A 16,848-nucleotide genomic window follows, 5' to 3' on the forward strand; every position below is an offset into this window, starting at 1 on the left:
CTGTGCACGATGTTCTCCTGGTTCAACTCATTTCACTTACCATCACTTCGTGTAAGTCTCTCCAGACTTCTCCGAGATCATCCTGCTGATCGTTTTGTTATAGAACAAAATGCATGTATCATAATTTATTAAGCTATTCTCCAACTGATGGGCATCCACTCACTTTCCGGTTTCTTGCCACTACAAAAAGGGCTGCTACAAATATTTTTGGCACACATAGGACCTTTTCCCTTTTAATGATCCCTTTGGGATACAGGCCCACTGTGACATTGCTGGATCAAAGGGTATGCACGGTTAGGTCGACTTTGGGGGAGTAGTTCCAAATTGCTCTCCAGCATGGTTGGATCAGTTCACAACTCCACCAACAATGCACTAGCATCCCCAGTTTTCACATTTTTTCCTATCATCTTAGCCAGTCTGAGAGGTGTATAGTAAGACAACCTCAGAGTTGTCTTGATTTGCATCAATAATGATTTAGAACATTTTTTCATATGACTACAAATGGTTTTAATTTCTTCATCTGAAAATTGCTCATATCTTTTGACCATTTATCAATTGGAGATTTGACTTGAATTCTTATAAAGCCCGAGTCAATTTTCTGTATATTTTAGAATCGAGGTCTTTATCAGAACCGGTAGATGTAAAATCCCTCCTTCCCCCCACCCCTGTAGAGGGCTGAGACTCTGAAAAGGTGTGCTTGAATCACATAACAGAGCACTTAAGGTTAATTATCTATTGGATGTGAGATAATGGCTCTATAAGCATGTACTTATGATGCGGGAAAGATTCCAATCTTTGATTCCCAACCCCCCAGCTAATGTAAATTACCCTTTGACTCACAAATCCTGGTCCCTTTGAATTCCAATAGAAGATCCGGACCTGTCCCAGCCCCACCTGGATCTGAGCCAACTTTGGGGCTACACCCCAAAGCCCCTCAAGCTAAGTCTCCGACTTAAAGACTTAAAAGGACCACACTGGGAACCCCTCTTTGCAGAGATTCCAAACATGGTAGCCATGTGAGGACCCTCTGTCCACTGGACCCTCTGTCCAGTGCCCTCCTTATCTCTACCTTCAGCTATCTCCTACTTTTAAACTCAGTAATAAACCTCTTTTATTAATCTAGCTCTCTGGGCCAATAAATGCTTTTATTAGGAATTCCCCGCAGCTACTAGACCTCAAATACCACCATATCCTTGCGCCGAATCCAAGGGGGTTGCAGGGGAACTCTGTTTGACTCCCTGTACCCCAAACTTGCCACTAGACCTTAACTAAACCCTAATTTCATTTAGGTACCCCAAATGTAGACCTCAACATGTGGTCTACACCTCAACATTTGGTTCCTGACCTCAACACTTAGATGATATGGTAATGTCATGGCTCTCCTCACCACTGGCACCTGCTGAATGGGTGGGAGTGAGCTAATCCTAGGCAAGGATTGGAGGACTGAGGGAAAGAGGTCAGAGGCACTTGGCTGCAGGACAAGGAGGACAGAAGCTGGATAATCTGGACTCCAGAATCCTTGATACATCTTTGGCAAGCCACATGTGGCAGCTTGCCTGCCTCCTTCACTTCTCCCCCTAAAGATCAAGAACTTTGGGATCCTGATTCTGACTGATCCTGAACCTCCAGGGAGCTAGCCAGTTTATTGCTTCCTTTCTAATCTCTTCTGCATTGGTTCTGTTGTACACAAAACTTTGTAACTTGAAATAATCAAAATTATCAAATTTTCACTATATGATATACTATAGTTCTTCTTTGTCCACAAATTCCTTCCTTCTCTACAGATCTGAGAAGTGGTCTAGCGTAATGGGCTGAGGTTTGAGCTGATGCACTGAGCTCCCAAGTACATGAGGCTAGATAGTAATTGGACTATACTCTATTAATATACATGATTGGATAAAGAATGGTCCCTGCCCACTCTCCCTGCAAGTCCTGATGTGTTGTATAGGAAATGACGATTTTGGTGGGTGGAGGCAGAGAGAGAGACAGGAAGAGAAGCTGGGAGAGATTGGGCTGGGTTCGAGACTCCGAGCTGCTGGTTGTGTGGCTGCTGGTCGAGCTAGCTTCTTGACTCAGCTGCACACATTGCTATCGCCGATTCTCTTCCACCTCCGATCCTTCTTCACTGAGAATAAAGACTGACGATTTTCCCCTAACCTGAATTCCTGTCTCGTGCTGATCTTAAAATACACGATCTTCTCAGTCTAGTCTTTATTCTTCGATTTTGCTTATAGTGAAGAAGGGACCCTGAAACTCTAAAATCTTCTTCAATTCTGCCTCAGTGAGGGACCCCGCCCCGAGGGAAACAAGATAAACAGTTTCATTCTGTTATCTAGGTGGGGTTGGTTCAGTCCTGAGCTAAAAGAATTCCAATCCTATTCAATTAAAGATCTTCTATTCAATTCAACTCCACCCACCAGCTTCATTGGAAGGGGGAGCAGGCCTCCCTTGCAGCCAAAGACCTCCTTATAAAAATGGCAATTAAAAGCTCATTTCTTTGCAGAGGTTCTAAACATGCCATGCTATGCCATGCCATGCCATGCCAAGGAAGCCTCTGCTCATTGGATAATATTCCTTTCCGGTGCTACCCTCTCTTTATCCTCACCTATTTCCCCAATGAGACTTTATGCCTCTCTGTCAGGATTTCTAACCTTACTCCCCAATACCTATAATAAATCTCTTTTATCAATCTAGGCTTTGGGGTTTGTAAATTCCTTTACCGAGAATCTCTGTGTCTCCAGAAGGGGGTTCCCCAAAACTCCCTACCCTTGTGCCAAATCCCAAGGCGGGTGTAAGGGAGCCAAACCTCTCCATTTGGTTCCCTGAACCCTGAACCTGCCACTAGACCTTATCACTCCCTGTGATCACCAAAAATCCTGATCTCATTTTGGTTCCCTAAATCTAAACCTTTCATTTGGTTCCCTACAAAAGGGAACCCAAAACTCCAAAACCATCATATTTTTGATTCCCTAACTGGGAACCCTGAAAACTAGATTAAATCATCAATAGTATCACACTTTGTGTCTAAATCATGAAGTTTTGGTATTCACAAGTGGTATGGTTGTTGATTTCTAAGCAGGGATTCCTAAGCAGTCTACCATGAACTCCTAGGAGCATAATCCTTTTTGAGGTCTCTTGTGCTACTACTGACTACCAATTGCCTGTATAAACGATTTTTAACTTTTTTTTTTTTTTTTTTTTTTTTAAGTTTTGAGTTCCAGATTCTATTTTTTCCTACTCTCTCTTCTTCTGACATGGGAAACATTCTGGTCTAGGGTATACACGTACAATAATGTGAAAGAAACATTTCCACGTTCTGGAAGAAAACTTGAAAGCCTTAATTCTCCCCTTCTTCCCCTCCCCCCCCCAAAAAAAAAGATCGCCTGATACTCTACCCAGTTGTTTTTGTCTTTGGCTTTGTGGTGAAATTTGGTGCCCATGGTGATCCTGAGCAGTCAAAGTTTTGGTTTCAAACTAAATGTAATTTTTTTTTCAATGAACGAAAAATTTATTCTCCCTCCCCCCCCCTCGCCACTACCATAAAATAAAAATCGTCTGAACTCGTACCAGTAGACAGGCAAAAACAGCAGCCTGGATAATGCTGACCTTAACAAAAAAGAAAAGGCCTCGAATTCTCCAACCTGAATATATCACCCCTCCATCAGACGACAGGAAGCATACGTTATGAGCAGTCCCCAGGAATCTGGTTTGGTCCCTGTGCTGATCAGAATTTTTAATGTGCACGTAGTAGTGACGGATTTCTAGTCCGTGGGTTAGTTTCTTAGGAAGCTACGGTTGTTGTGCATGGTTGTGGGGGAAGGGGTGGGGAAGAGTCAGCTTGTCTTTTGGTTTTTTCCCTTTGGAGAAAAGTTAAGGTTTCTTTCACTCATTGCTCTAACTTAGAGTGTTTGTGACTGCTCCCGACTAAGTAAAGATGTTTTGTGGACATGACATACCAGCTGCTTGGAAAACTCCCCCTGGACTTCCACTCGGGAAATAGCTCTTCCACTTGCAAAACCAGCTTAACCTTTGGACTTCCTTTCTGCACATGAAGCTACTCCCCTGGAGGGAAATGCACCGTTCCCAGCCGTACTGCAATACTGATCGATGCATGCAGTAGATGCAGCAAACTCCTAGTCCATCTCCCAAGGTCAAAAATCCATTTAATATATCGTCCTCAGATAGAGGACATATCAGTTATTGAACTGATAAGAACAGATACTACACTTGATCTTCGCCAAAAGGCCGAGAAGCGATAACCACGCTTTGACAATGTCACACTCTGGGGCAGCTAGATGGCAAAATAGATAGTGCACTGGCCTTGTAGTCAGGAGGAGTTCAAATTCAGCTTCAGATGTTTCACCCTTCTCAGCTGTGTGACCCTGGGCACTTAACCCCAATTGCCTTTAAAAAAAAAAAAAAAAAAAAAAAAGGAGAACGTCACTCATTGCCTCAAGTGTCTACTTCCACAGAGAAAGATTTTTTTCGTGAAGGGGCAGAATCCTCCTGTCCAGCAGTGGTCATCTAACTTTGACAGACCATTTATCATATGCTGTGCATCCTGAGTTTCAGCAGCTGACGCAATACCCTGCTACAAGCTGTTACTTTGGTCATTGGCAACACAGGAGAAGACAATGAGAGGTGCAAACTCATCTGATCCAACCTCATAACCGACTTCACTAGAGCTACCCACTTTTTTGCTCTCCTTGACATCTGATATCACAGTCAACTGGTGAATATAAAAACCAATTCAGAAACCTGCTTATGAAGGAGCTGTCACCAATTTTATTTCTTTTTTTCCCCAATTACATATAAAGACAAATTTTTTAACCTTCATTTGTTTAATAAGATTTTGAGTTCCACACTTTTCCCACTTTTTCTCCCTTCTCCCAAAGATGATAAACAATTTGAGATAGGTTATACATAAGCAATCACACAAAACATATGTTCATATTAGGAGAAACAGAACAAAAGGGAAAAGCACTATGAAACAATAAATAAAATGAAAATGGTTTGCTTCTATCTCCCTTCAAAGTCCATCAGTTCTTTCTCTGCCATGTCCTTTTTCTATCATGAATCCTTTGAAACTGTCTGTGACCACTGCATAACTGAGAAGAGGTAAGTCTATCATGGTTGCTTATAGAACAACATGACTGGGTAGGATGTTTTTTTGTTTACTTCACTCAGCAGCAGTTCATGTAAGTCTAGGTTTTTCTGAAATGTGCCTGCTTGTCATTTCCTAGAGTACAATCATTTTCTCATATGTCCACAACTTGTTCAGTCATACCCCAATCGATGGGCGCCCCCCTCGATTTCCAATTCTTTGCCACCATGAGAACTTCTATAATTTTTATATATATATATATATATATATATAGATCCCTTTTCCTTTTTTATGAACTCTTTAGCATACAGACCCAGTAATGGTATTGCTGGATCAAAGGGTATGAACAATTTGGTTACTCTTGGGCATAGTTCCAAATTGCTCTTGTTAATGGGCATGGTCTCTAGAAACTGTGAATAGTTGGAGCCACATGAAAGTCTCAGGCCTTGAAACAGATTTTAGAGATCAAGCAGTGGTTTAATTAATCACTTTCAGAGTGAGGAATATAGTTTGCAAACTGGAAGTTGTCCTGGCCAGAAGACTTCCTCTCCTGTTGCAGGAAAGATGGAGATTTTATATACAAATCATTAGTGGGAAGAGAGGGAGAAGGTATCCACACAGTCATTTTCAGGTTTCCCATGACAAGCCCAAGAGTGCAACACAATATGGGAGTCCTGTTGGACTCTCCAGTTCTTACATGATCATTTCAAACTTGGTGGGGAACAGGATCAGTCTTGTGACTGGAATAGGTTTTGCACGCTTTGATTTGCTTAACTCAACATACACAGAAGAGCATTGTCAAGAATTGATTGATCATTTCAAGCTGCCTTGAAGGTATCTGACTCCCAAACCAGAAAAGGCAGCTCTGAGAAAACTAAATTATTAGTTTATTCATTACACATATCATCTTGGTAATTGTGAAAAGCATAATCATAATTTCCCCACACTCTCCAGAATGGCTAGGTCAGTTCACAACCAACAATGCATTAGTGTCCCCGTTTTCCCACATTGCCTTCAACATTTACATTATCTTTTCCTGCCATCTTAGCCATTCTGATAGGTGTGAGGTGTGACTTCAAAGTTGTTTTAATTTTTATTTCTCTAATCAATAGTGATTTAGAGCACTTTCCCCCATATGACTATAGATGGTTTTAATTTCTTCATCTGAAAATGGTCTCTTCATATCCATTGACCGTGGTTGTATTCTTATAAATTTACTCCCTTCTCTATACATTTTAGAAATGAGGCCTTTTATCAGAAACACTGGCTGGAAAAATGGTTTCTCAGTTTTCTGTTTTCTTCCTAATCTTGGCTGCATTGGTTTTGTTCATGGAAAAAAAAAAAAACAACTTTTTAAATTTGATGTAATCAAAGTGATCCAATTTGCATTTTATAATGTTCTCTACTTCTTTGGCCATAAATTCCTTCTTCTCCAAATATCTGATAGGTAAATTATCCCTTATTCTCCTCATTTGCTAATGGCATCACCCTTTATGTCTAAACCATAAACCCATTTTTAGCTTCGATTAAGTTTCAAATGATATTCAAGATAATGAGATGTTATTTATAAATTGATTGTTATGGATGTAATCGGGTGGAATGAAGGTACATAAAACATATCACCTATGTGAGTAAAGTTTGATGGTCAAAAAGAAATATGTGGAGTCATATTCTTGGCCGGAAGTCAGAAAGATCTTTCTGAGCCCAAATCATGCCTCAGATACTTACCTGCTGACTTTTTGAAATTTGTGGTTCAACACCCGATTAGTTGTGATAGTAGACTGATGATATTCTTAAATTGGTGGATTTCCCATGTGACTCGATTATTGATTTTGAGTAAGACTTCACCAAGAAGTTCTTAATAGTTTCTGAGGGCATTCTGCCAATAAATGTCTATCTGTTGAGTAGCTGTTAAGTCAGCTAGCCGAAGACCAGACGTGAAACAGATTTTTTTGGAAAGCGAAGTTGGAACGGTTTGTTCCCACTTCATTTTACCTGCCCAAAAATATTCAGTCATGCTGAAAATGCCAGTGTTTTCAGCCCTTTCTATTGCTCGGAACTCTGACGAGACAAGGGAACACTCAAGGAAACCAGGGCGTCCATGAATTGCCCGTTCCACATCAAAGTGACCAGGGCTTTTGGAGGCATTTGAATTTGAGAAAAAGTAAGTATGGAAGAGAGGAGAATTATGTAAAAGTTGAGAAAAAGAGGCAGCATGGGTTTCTGGTTGACAGGAAAGGTTGTTTTGTTTTTATTTTGTTTTGAAGCTAATTTAAATTGTGTTTTTAAAACATACAAGAATTAAATTCTTATTAAATTAAATTAAAATTCCATCTTGTAAAAAAAAAAAAAAGGAATGAATTTCATCATGAGATTCGTGAATATATGGGCAGCTAGGTGGCAACATCCCTGAAGTCGGAAGGACCTGAGTTCAAATTTGGTCTCAGACACTTAACACATCCTAGCTGTGTGATCCTGAGCAAGTCACTTAAACCCAGTTGCCAAAAAAAAAAAAAAAAAAAAAAAGATTCAATGCTACATGCTACATGGAATAAATAATTTGTAATACTTTCAGCCTGGTGTACATTTTGTTGTACCTCATTTTCATCATATATGGCATAAATCCTTCCCAGGAAGTTATTTGGAAATGAAGACAATTATGTATTTTTCTACGCAAACCAGACATAATCCTAAGGAAGAGTTGAGAGAGAAAGAGAGAGAGAGAGAGAGAGAGAGAGAGAGAGAGAGAGAAGGCACTTGAAAATGGTCAACAGTCTGAGTGGAAAAACATTTTCACTTTCTCATTAAAGGCTCAGAGTGGCAGCTACTCAGCATATTGCATAACTTATTGCAAACGTAAATTATGAGAAAATAAGCCTCATTTCCGAAAAATTATTGCTATTTATGTAGTTTTAAAATAAAGTGCATGTGTGTTTGTGGAGGAGGCAATTTAGACGCCAAAAGGGAAAAAAAATCCTCATCCAGGGTTGCATAACTTAATGTCATTTTCCAGTCTAATCAATAGCTTCACACAGGAGAGTATCTTCTTGCCGGAAAAAAAAGTGCTAAAATGTGGTAAAGATCCGTCCTGGGAAAACCATCTTCGTGATCATGGAATCGCCCCTGACAGGTAAGTATGCTCAGTCACACCACACTCCAGCGCTCCCTTCACACACACACACACACACACACACACACGCACACTCTAAACACATAATCACTGAGTGACGCTCTCCCACAGATCAATCACAAGCTCCACACACAAAAGCCTCGCGTACACGCAAGCGCTCCAACCCCCGCTTACTCACTTTCGCCCCTCAGGCTCTCAAAATGCACACAAGACTTCATCTGCAGACCATAACCTGGCCTTTACTGAAGTCATTCGCCAAAACTGACCCAATAGATCGCCATCTATTGGCCGTCAGACAAACCTGGCAGGAGCATGGACATAGAACGGGAATTTGGGAATACTCAGCCTGAGCTCTGGAGAACATAGTGAGGAGCTTTTAAGTCTCTCCTTTGTGGTCTATTTACAACCGAGTTTTACATCCCTAAGGTTTATTTCTTTAAATTTTTACATTGCATTTTTAATATCACCAGGTATTTCATGTTTTATCTCTGTAAAATGTAAGGTGTGTAAGATCCAAGCTACCTGTAAATCTATTCACTTAAATATTAGGTGAATAAAATATTGCATCACTACCTTACTTATGAACTGGTGGAAGGAAGAAGAAATCAATCTTCTGCTTCTGGTTGTAGAGCCAGGCATTGGACAGGTGATTCATGGCTGAGGCTACTGATTTCGTTCAATTGGTCTGGCTCATCAGCATTTCCAGGGTTCCCTTAGCCACATGGGAAGGACAAGAATGACTCCCGACCTTACAGCCAGAAGACTATGGCATCTACCTTCTAAATGGCTCTCGGCAGGGATAGTTTGAAAAAAGCAGCATCAAATGTATGGTTCTGACTTCTGGCAGCTGCCTACTGAGCTGCCTGCTGAGGCAGTGTCTGAAATTTGCATCTGAATGGAGAGGTGTTCTTTCCTCTTGGTTCCATGATCTTCCTTTTTGGCTCAGAAAGAGCAGAGAAGAGTTTGATGTGAGTAGCTTGAATTCTTCTATAAATAATAGTTAATTTGTAAGCCACAAATTTGATAGTTTCAGGATTTGGACAGATACTACTACCAGACTGTCATCTTGGGATAATAAGAACTATACCGCCACTCTCACAACCATTGCCATCACCTTCCAGGACAGAGAAACTACTTTTCAATTAGCCACAGTTGTCAAAATCCAGAAATTTCAAACAGTTTGCTATCTTCTGACTTAAGAACAGTACGAAATGTATTGTAACACACTTAGAGGTGAGGTTTTGGAAGAATGGGATCTGACCAGTGACACAATGTTAATGTGGAACTCCATTAGTTAAGAGTGGAGACACAGATAGATGGATGAATAGATACATCCATACAGACACACTATACATATGGCTGTATACATAATGAGAAGCGACACAGTTCACTGAATCAATTTTAGAGAAAAGAATTTCTTTTTATTTTAGCAACCTGAAAATTCCTTGTCATTATGTAAAAGAGAAGTGACAGCATAGTATGCACATATGTGTCATTATTTATATGCAAACATATATTTGTGTGTTTCAAAATCATGTTTTTCTTTTTATTTCTACCATGCACTTAGAATCAGCATGTAAAACAACAGCAACATGAATGTCAGCTTAAATGTTTAAATTAAAATTATTTAAATAAAAATAATATAGCATGGCTCACTCAAGCTGCCTTACTAATTCTCTCTCCATGATGTAACACTGTAACTGTGTCTGCAAGTGTGTCATACCTGAGAGAGTGGAAGGTTCCATAGACAAGTTAGAGGACCTGGGTTTACCCAGGTCTTACCTGTGCCCCTAAATACCTCTGTGACCTTGGGGATAGCATTTAACTTACCTGGCCTTCAGGTTCTTCAACTGGAAAATGAAGAGACTATCCTAAGATAGACCAAAAGGCTTCTTGCCACTTAAGTTACTACCCCCTTTTTTGACTACATGTCAGTAAAGATCAGTGAAAGAGAACTAAATAGAAACCAATAGCCAAATAAACATATCAAGATCAGGAAGAATCAAGAGTATTGGAACTACAGGCAAACAACTTAGGTAGAGGTCAGAGTTTCCTAGGTTCTGGGAAGTAGAAGAGGAGGTACCCATTCAGACAAACTCAGTTCATCTTTGGAGGTCAGCGTGCCCACTCCAAACAGGGTGACTTATCCTGAAGGATACCTGGGTGGGAGGAAGAGACTTTCCCTTCTTCATAGAAGGTACAGGTACCTAGGCCTGAAGTACAGAACCCCTTACAGGTTTTTGTTCCTGAACCTCCCAAAAGGAAGTACAAATCTGGGTTAAGGAGGGATCAATGGTATGGCAACCTTTCCTTCTCCCTAGAAAGAAATATGAGCTGACAAGGTGACTGGGAACAGAAGATGAAACTGTCAACTATGGTAAGCACATAAAGGACAATTCATCTTGAAGGCAGGAATGAGACCTAACAGATCTATGCTATTTTTTCCCCTTCCTTTTATGGGTTAGGTTCGAGATGTGACCTGTTTTTCCTCCAAGATAATTTAAACTTTTAAGTAGAAATCTGTTTTCTCTCAGTTTCTCCTCTGTTGATAATTTCCAATGTAGTGGTGATAGTGTCATTCTGTTTCTCTCCACCCCTCAGCCCCCTAGGCATTCTTGACTCCAAGTCTAACCTTCCTTTCTATCCCCATTGGACTGAGCTGCTTGATTGTGGGAACTGAGCCTTTCTTTGTATTCCCAGTGCTTTCAGTACAAGGCCCATAGCAGGCATTTAATAAATGTCTGTTGACATACTGACTCACAGTATCTGAACAAAGTTTCAGTTCCTATCCCAATGTCTACAAAAATGCTTTTTTTCTCTTTGTAAAAAGCAAGGCAGAGCAGAGACTCAGATTCCCATTAACACAAAGTCTCAGAGGATCCCACTTCTCCAGAATCCCAATCATGAAACAAAGCTTTTAAAGATTAAAAAGACCAGAAAAATCAATCAACTTCATCAAAGAGATCTTTTTTTTTTCCTAGCAAATTTATTTATTCTCACTACACATTCCTTTATGAATCATGTTGGGAGAGAAAAATCAGACCAAAAGAGAAAAACCATAGGAAAGATTAAATAAATAAACAAACAAATGAATGAATGAATAAAATCAGAAAGAAAAAAAAAAGCAGTGAATACAGCATGTATTGATTTTACATTTAGTCTCCTTAGTTCTTTTTCTGGTTGCAGATGGCATTTTCTGTGCAAAGTCTATTGGGATTGCTTCTGATCACTGAACCTCTGAGAAGAACCAAGTCTTTCATAGTTGATCATTGCACATTCCTGCTGTTATTGTGTACAATGTATTCCCGGTTCTGATGGTTTCATTCAGCTTCAGTTCATATAAATTATTCCAGGCCTTTCTATAATCAGCTTGTTTATTATTTTTTTATAGAACATTAATATTCCATTACCTTTCTGTACCACAGCTTTTCCCTACTTGATGGACACCCACTCCTTTTCCAATTCTTTGCTACCACAGAGAGAGCTGCTACTAACATTTTGCATATATGGGTCTTTCTCTCTTCGTTAAGATTCCCTTGGGATACAGATCCCTAATGGCACTGCTGGGTCAAAGGGTATGCACAGTTTTATAGACCTTTGGGCATAGTTCCAGATTGCTCTCCAGAATCGTTGGATCATTTCACAGCTCCACCAACAATGTATTGGCATACCAGTTTTCCCACACTCCCTCCAACATTTATTGCTGTCTTTTCCTGACATCTTAGTCAATAATATATTTTCTAAATTATTAAAGTTAAAAATTAATTTTAAAATGTGATTATGCATCCTTATTCAATCTTACTTGTGTAAAATCTTCCCCTAAAATCTCTTCCCTTTCCCTATTCCAACCCTCACAAAAAAAGGCAGCCGCCTTTGTTTACTAACCTCTTCTCCTATATTAATACTCTCTGGCTGTCTGTCTGTCTGTCTCTCTCTCTCTCTCTCTCTCACACACACACACACACACACACACACACACATTCACTAGGCCTTTCTAATCTTTACGTTTCTTAGTCTGAAATGAAATATATATGCATGTATATATTTCCAAAAAAATGATAAAATATTTTGAGAAAAACTCCAATCCAGCTGTTGTCATAAGTAGATTGGTATCATGGTAGCATGGAAAAGGACAATCAAATTGATATTGGTTAAAATACATCAAAGCACCCACTTTCCTTTTTGGACCAGAAAAGTTAATATATTTCCTTTAAAATTAGAGTGTAAAAGCTGTTTTAAAAACCTATAAAAATATCAAAATTTTAATTAAAATATTATCTAAAAGAGAAAACAGTCATGGAAAAAGAAAATAAAACACAGTTATCCTTTCCACATCAAAACATTCCCCATCCTGGTTTTGATATACAGAGGCGATCAGCCTAAGAAATTAAATGAGATTTTTTGGGGAGGTTTTGCAGAAGCTGAAGATGACAGGAGAAAGTCACCACATGATGATACCAAAAAAGTTTAGAAACTCAGACATGCATAAAGTATATGTGTACTATTATATAACATGAACATATTTTATTTATTTTACAATATTTAATATTACAATAATTTAGATTTCTCCTCTGCTCCAAAGTAAGGGCCCAAAACTGTTACTCAGATTTACCAGATCTCGGGAGCTTTTGGCCCTTGACGCCAAGATGTAGAAGAGATAACTATAGGCACAGGTTAAGGGGGAGATGAGGTCATCCAGAGTAGTATAAAATCTTCCTTGAAGAAGGGAATCTGAGAAGTTTATGGCCAGTTATATATGATATTAAATTAAATGAAGATAGCAACTACTACAAGCTGTTGCTTCCTATCGGAGAAGGGGAAACAATGTGATTGAGTGGATTCTGTTGGGACAGATTTCACAATCCCAAACTTGTTCTTTTGTGCTTTAGACAAGGGTAGGGCTGTATGGTATAGGTGACCAAAACTAAACACCATACACAAGTTGTGGATTTGTGACAGGTTGACAGGGCTTCATCAGAAAAAGATCTGGGGAAAGCAAGGCCTTCTCTTTGGAAGGTTTCCTTGCTGGACTGCAATGGAGGTTAGCTTGTAAAGTCAGGAAAGAAAGACCTACTAAAGATAAGGGCTTTATGGGAGAGTGTGCCTACCCCCTCCCCACCCCCCCCCCACCTCCCAAAAAAAAGATTGGTTTCTGAACAGACAGCAATTTAAGAACCATCAGCTTCCCTGAAAGTTAGCTCTTGCAAGGAAGAGAGGCAAGACTGTTGAGTTTGGAATCAGAGGAGGGTCTTGGGTAGAATGCCCTGTGGGACTTTGGGCCCGAGTCCTAACATCTCTAGGCCTTCGTTGGCTCTTTAGAAAAATAGACTGAACTCTACGGGGCCAAATTCTCATAGTATTGTTCTTTGATCTTTAACCAATCAGGAAAGCTCCTAGTGGCCTCAGGTCTCTAAGGCTCAAAGTCCAATCCATTGCTAGGAAGCAGGAAGCATGGTTTGATTAAGTGTCTCCAACCTATCAAGGCAACTGCTCTGAAGGAGCTCTGAAACCTTGTAGTTAACTACACACGCTTTCACGTTGTTCATCATGGAGTGAATGGTTCTGGGGTTAGGGAGGTTGGAAAGGCCTGGAATGGACTTAGGGGAGATGGGTGAATCCAAGAAGGGAGCCAATTCCTTTGGAGGTGAGAGGTCCAAGACAGAACAAGAACAAAGCAAGGCACCGATATGGATTTAGCTTGGCCTCAGTTTCTAATCTTTTACTTTTCTAAATTCGGCTATCAGTAAGAGACTGCAGTCTCCTGTAGGGCAGATTGGATGAGTGACGCAAATAAGGACCAGACCATTATGCAGATGAGGAGGCTCGCGTAGGTGTTTTCCCTAAAGAGGTCAGCTAGCGCGCGTGGGAAAGGTGGATTTTCGAGGTTGTGAAGGGCGAAGGCGAGGTGGTGGAGGTCGGAGCGCTTGCATGTGCGAGTGGCTTTTGTGTGAGGGGCCTGTGTGATTGATGTGTGGGAGAGTCGCTCAGGTGATCCTGTGTTTAGAGCGTGTGCGTGTGGAGGGAGTGCTGGAGCGTGGTGTGAGTGGGCATACTTACCTGGCAGGGATGATTCCATGATCACGAAGGTGGTTTCTCCAGGGCGAGGCTTATCCATTGCACTCCGCATGGGCTGACCCCTGCGATTTCCCCAAATGCGGGAAACTCGACTGCATAATTTGTGGTAGTGGGGGACTGCGTTCGCGCTCTCCCCTGGTTTTGACGTTCAAAGAAAAAAAAAGAAAATTTCTCAGGTTTTCTGATGACATCCTTTTTTCTTGCCACCAAGACCACTAAACTTGGCCCTTCGACAGCCCGCGAAGCGACACTGGCCCGCTCCAATGATGGCGTTTTGGACCTCTCTTAGTTCTCATACCCTGCTGTATCTTGATTGTTCTTTATCTTCCTTTGCTCTATCCGGGAAAGAATTGTCTCTTTTCTTTCAGAACTTGGGAAGTAAGTTCTTATCTCCCCTTCTCTGGCATCTAGCCTACTGCTGAATCGGACCAGAAAAGTGGCTGTTGCAGTGGCCATTTTTATCCAGATCTTGGGGGGTTACAGAGAGTGGGCTGGAAGGGTTCAGTGGTTCTCAAATTCTTTTTCTCGGTATCTTTACGGTATTAACAACTATTGAGAATATGTCCGACAGTTTTTGTTTATATGGGTTACATATCTATTATGTATTGTGTATGTAAATATTTCTATTTATGATAAATATATAAAAAAAACTAATTTTGAATTTGTAGACCCTCTGAAAGGATTTCAGAGACTCGACAGAATTCAGTGCACCACACTTTGAGAACCACTGTAAACTTTATAGGGACTATATACGTTACACTATAAACTTTATAGGGACGGGACAAGAGTGAAGGCAGGTGACCAAAGAATATGGACATTCTGGAGAATTATGCCCAAAGGGCAACCAAACTGTGCAGACCCTTTGACCCAGCAATACCACTTCTAGATCTGCATCCCAAAGAGATTAAAAAAAAAAAAAAAAGACAAAAGGTGAAAAAGAGGTACAAAAATATTTATTGTTTGTCCTTTCTTGTGCTGGCGAGATGTTGGAAATTGAGCAGACTCCCAGTCAGTGACTGGAGAATGATTCAGCAAGTTGTATTAGATGAAGCACACGTTATTCTGGTCTTTAATCTATTCTCTTATAGTTCTATTTTACCAACGAGTTCATCTTACTCACATTCACACTTGAGTGCTAACTCTATGCTTCCCCCATCCTATTCTCTTCTAATTCTTCTTTTTCTTTCAACCTGTCCCATCCACAAAAGTCTAATTTGCTTCTGACCACTACCTTCCTTAAGCCACTCTTCCTCCTATACCACCCTCTTTCTCTTATCTCCTAATGAGCAAGATGAATTTCTCACTCTTGGTTGCTCTTCCTCATGATTGCGCTCTCTCTCTCTCTCTCTCTCTCTCTCTCTCTCTCTCTCTCTCTCTCTCTCCTCCCTCTCTCTCTCTCTCTCCCTTCCAGCCTCCATCCCTCTCTCCTTTCCTCCCTCCCTCCCTCCCTTCTTTACTTCTGTCCTTTCTTTTGTAAACATGTGCATTTCTATACATGTTTCCACATTTATCATGTGTCACCAGAAAAAGCAGATCAAAATGGGGGAAAAGTGAGAAAGAAAGAAAAGCAAGCAAACAAAACCCATAAAGGTACAAATACTATGCTGTGATCCACGTTCAGTCCCTACAGATTTCTTTGTAGATGGAGATGTCTCTCTCCATCACGAGTGCACTGGATTTGGCCTGAATCATCTCAGTTTTGAAAAGAGCCAAGTCTACCAGAGTGGATCATGACATTGTCTCGGTGTTGCTGGGTATGGTGTTCGCTTGGTTCTGCTCATGTCACTTAGCATCAATTAGTGTAAGTCTCTCCAGGCCTTTCTGAAATCATCCCGCTGATCGTTTCTGAAAGAACAATAATATTCCATAACATAGCTATACCATAACTTTAGTCAGTTGCAACTTAGTTCCTTGCTACTCCAACAAGCTCTGTTACAAGCATTTTTGCACATGTTGGTCCTTTCCCCCTTTGGATATATGTATGTTTGGTTTTTTTCTTACTCAGATTATTTTTTTTTCTTTTTTAATCCTTTTTTAAAATTTTATTATTATAATGATTTTTTATTGACAGAACCCATGCCAGGATAATTTTTTACAACATTATCCCTTGTACTCACTTCTGTTCCGATTTTTCCCCTCTCTCCCCCCACCCCTTCTCCTAGATGGCAAGCAGTCCTATATATGTTGAATATGTCGCAGTATATCCTAGATACAATATATGTTTACAGAACCAAACAGTTCTCTTGTTGCCCAGGAAGAATTGGATTCAGAAGGTAAAAATAACCCGGGAAGAAAAACAAAAATGCAAACAGTTTACATTCATTTCCCAGTGTTCTTTCTTTGGGTGTAGCTGCTTCTGTCCATCATTGATCAATTGAAACTGAATTGGGTCTCTTTGTCAAAGAAATCCACTTCCATCAGAATACATCTGTATACAGTATCGTTGTTGAAGTATATAATGATCTCCTGGTTCTGCTCATTTCACTTAGCATCAGTTCATGTAAGCCTCTCCAAGCCTCATGGACCCACACTTAACACC

The 16,848-nt window shown here is 40.3% G+C and overlaps 2 non-coding genes across 2 annotated transcripts; one reads left to right on the forward strand and one right to left on the reverse strand.

Moving 5' to 3' along the window:
- Window positions 1-4,067: 4,067 nt before the first annotated feature.
- On the reverse strand, window positions 4,068-4,257 carry LOC111720263. Its single transcript, XR_002770021.1, has one exon. It is a non-coding gene; the product is annotated as a U2 spliceosomal RNA (small nuclear RNA).
- A 10,026-nt stretch (window positions 4,258-14,283) lies between these two features.
- LOC116423116 lies at window positions 14,284-14,447 on the forward strand. The gene has a single exon (XR_004233585.1). It is a non-coding gene; the product is annotated as a U1 spliceosomal RNA (small nuclear RNA).
- The last annotated feature ends 2,401 nt before the right edge of the window (window positions 14,448-16,848 follow it).

The sequence above is a fragment of the Sarcophilus harrisii genome, chromosome 3 (assembly GCF_902635505.1).
Source record: "Sarcophilus harrisii chromosome 3, mSarHar1.11, whole genome shotgun sequence".
In the NCBI taxonomy this organism is placed as follows: domain Eukaryota; kingdom Metazoa; phylum Chordata; class Mammalia; order Dasyuromorphia; family Dasyuridae; genus Sarcophilus; species Sarcophilus harrisii.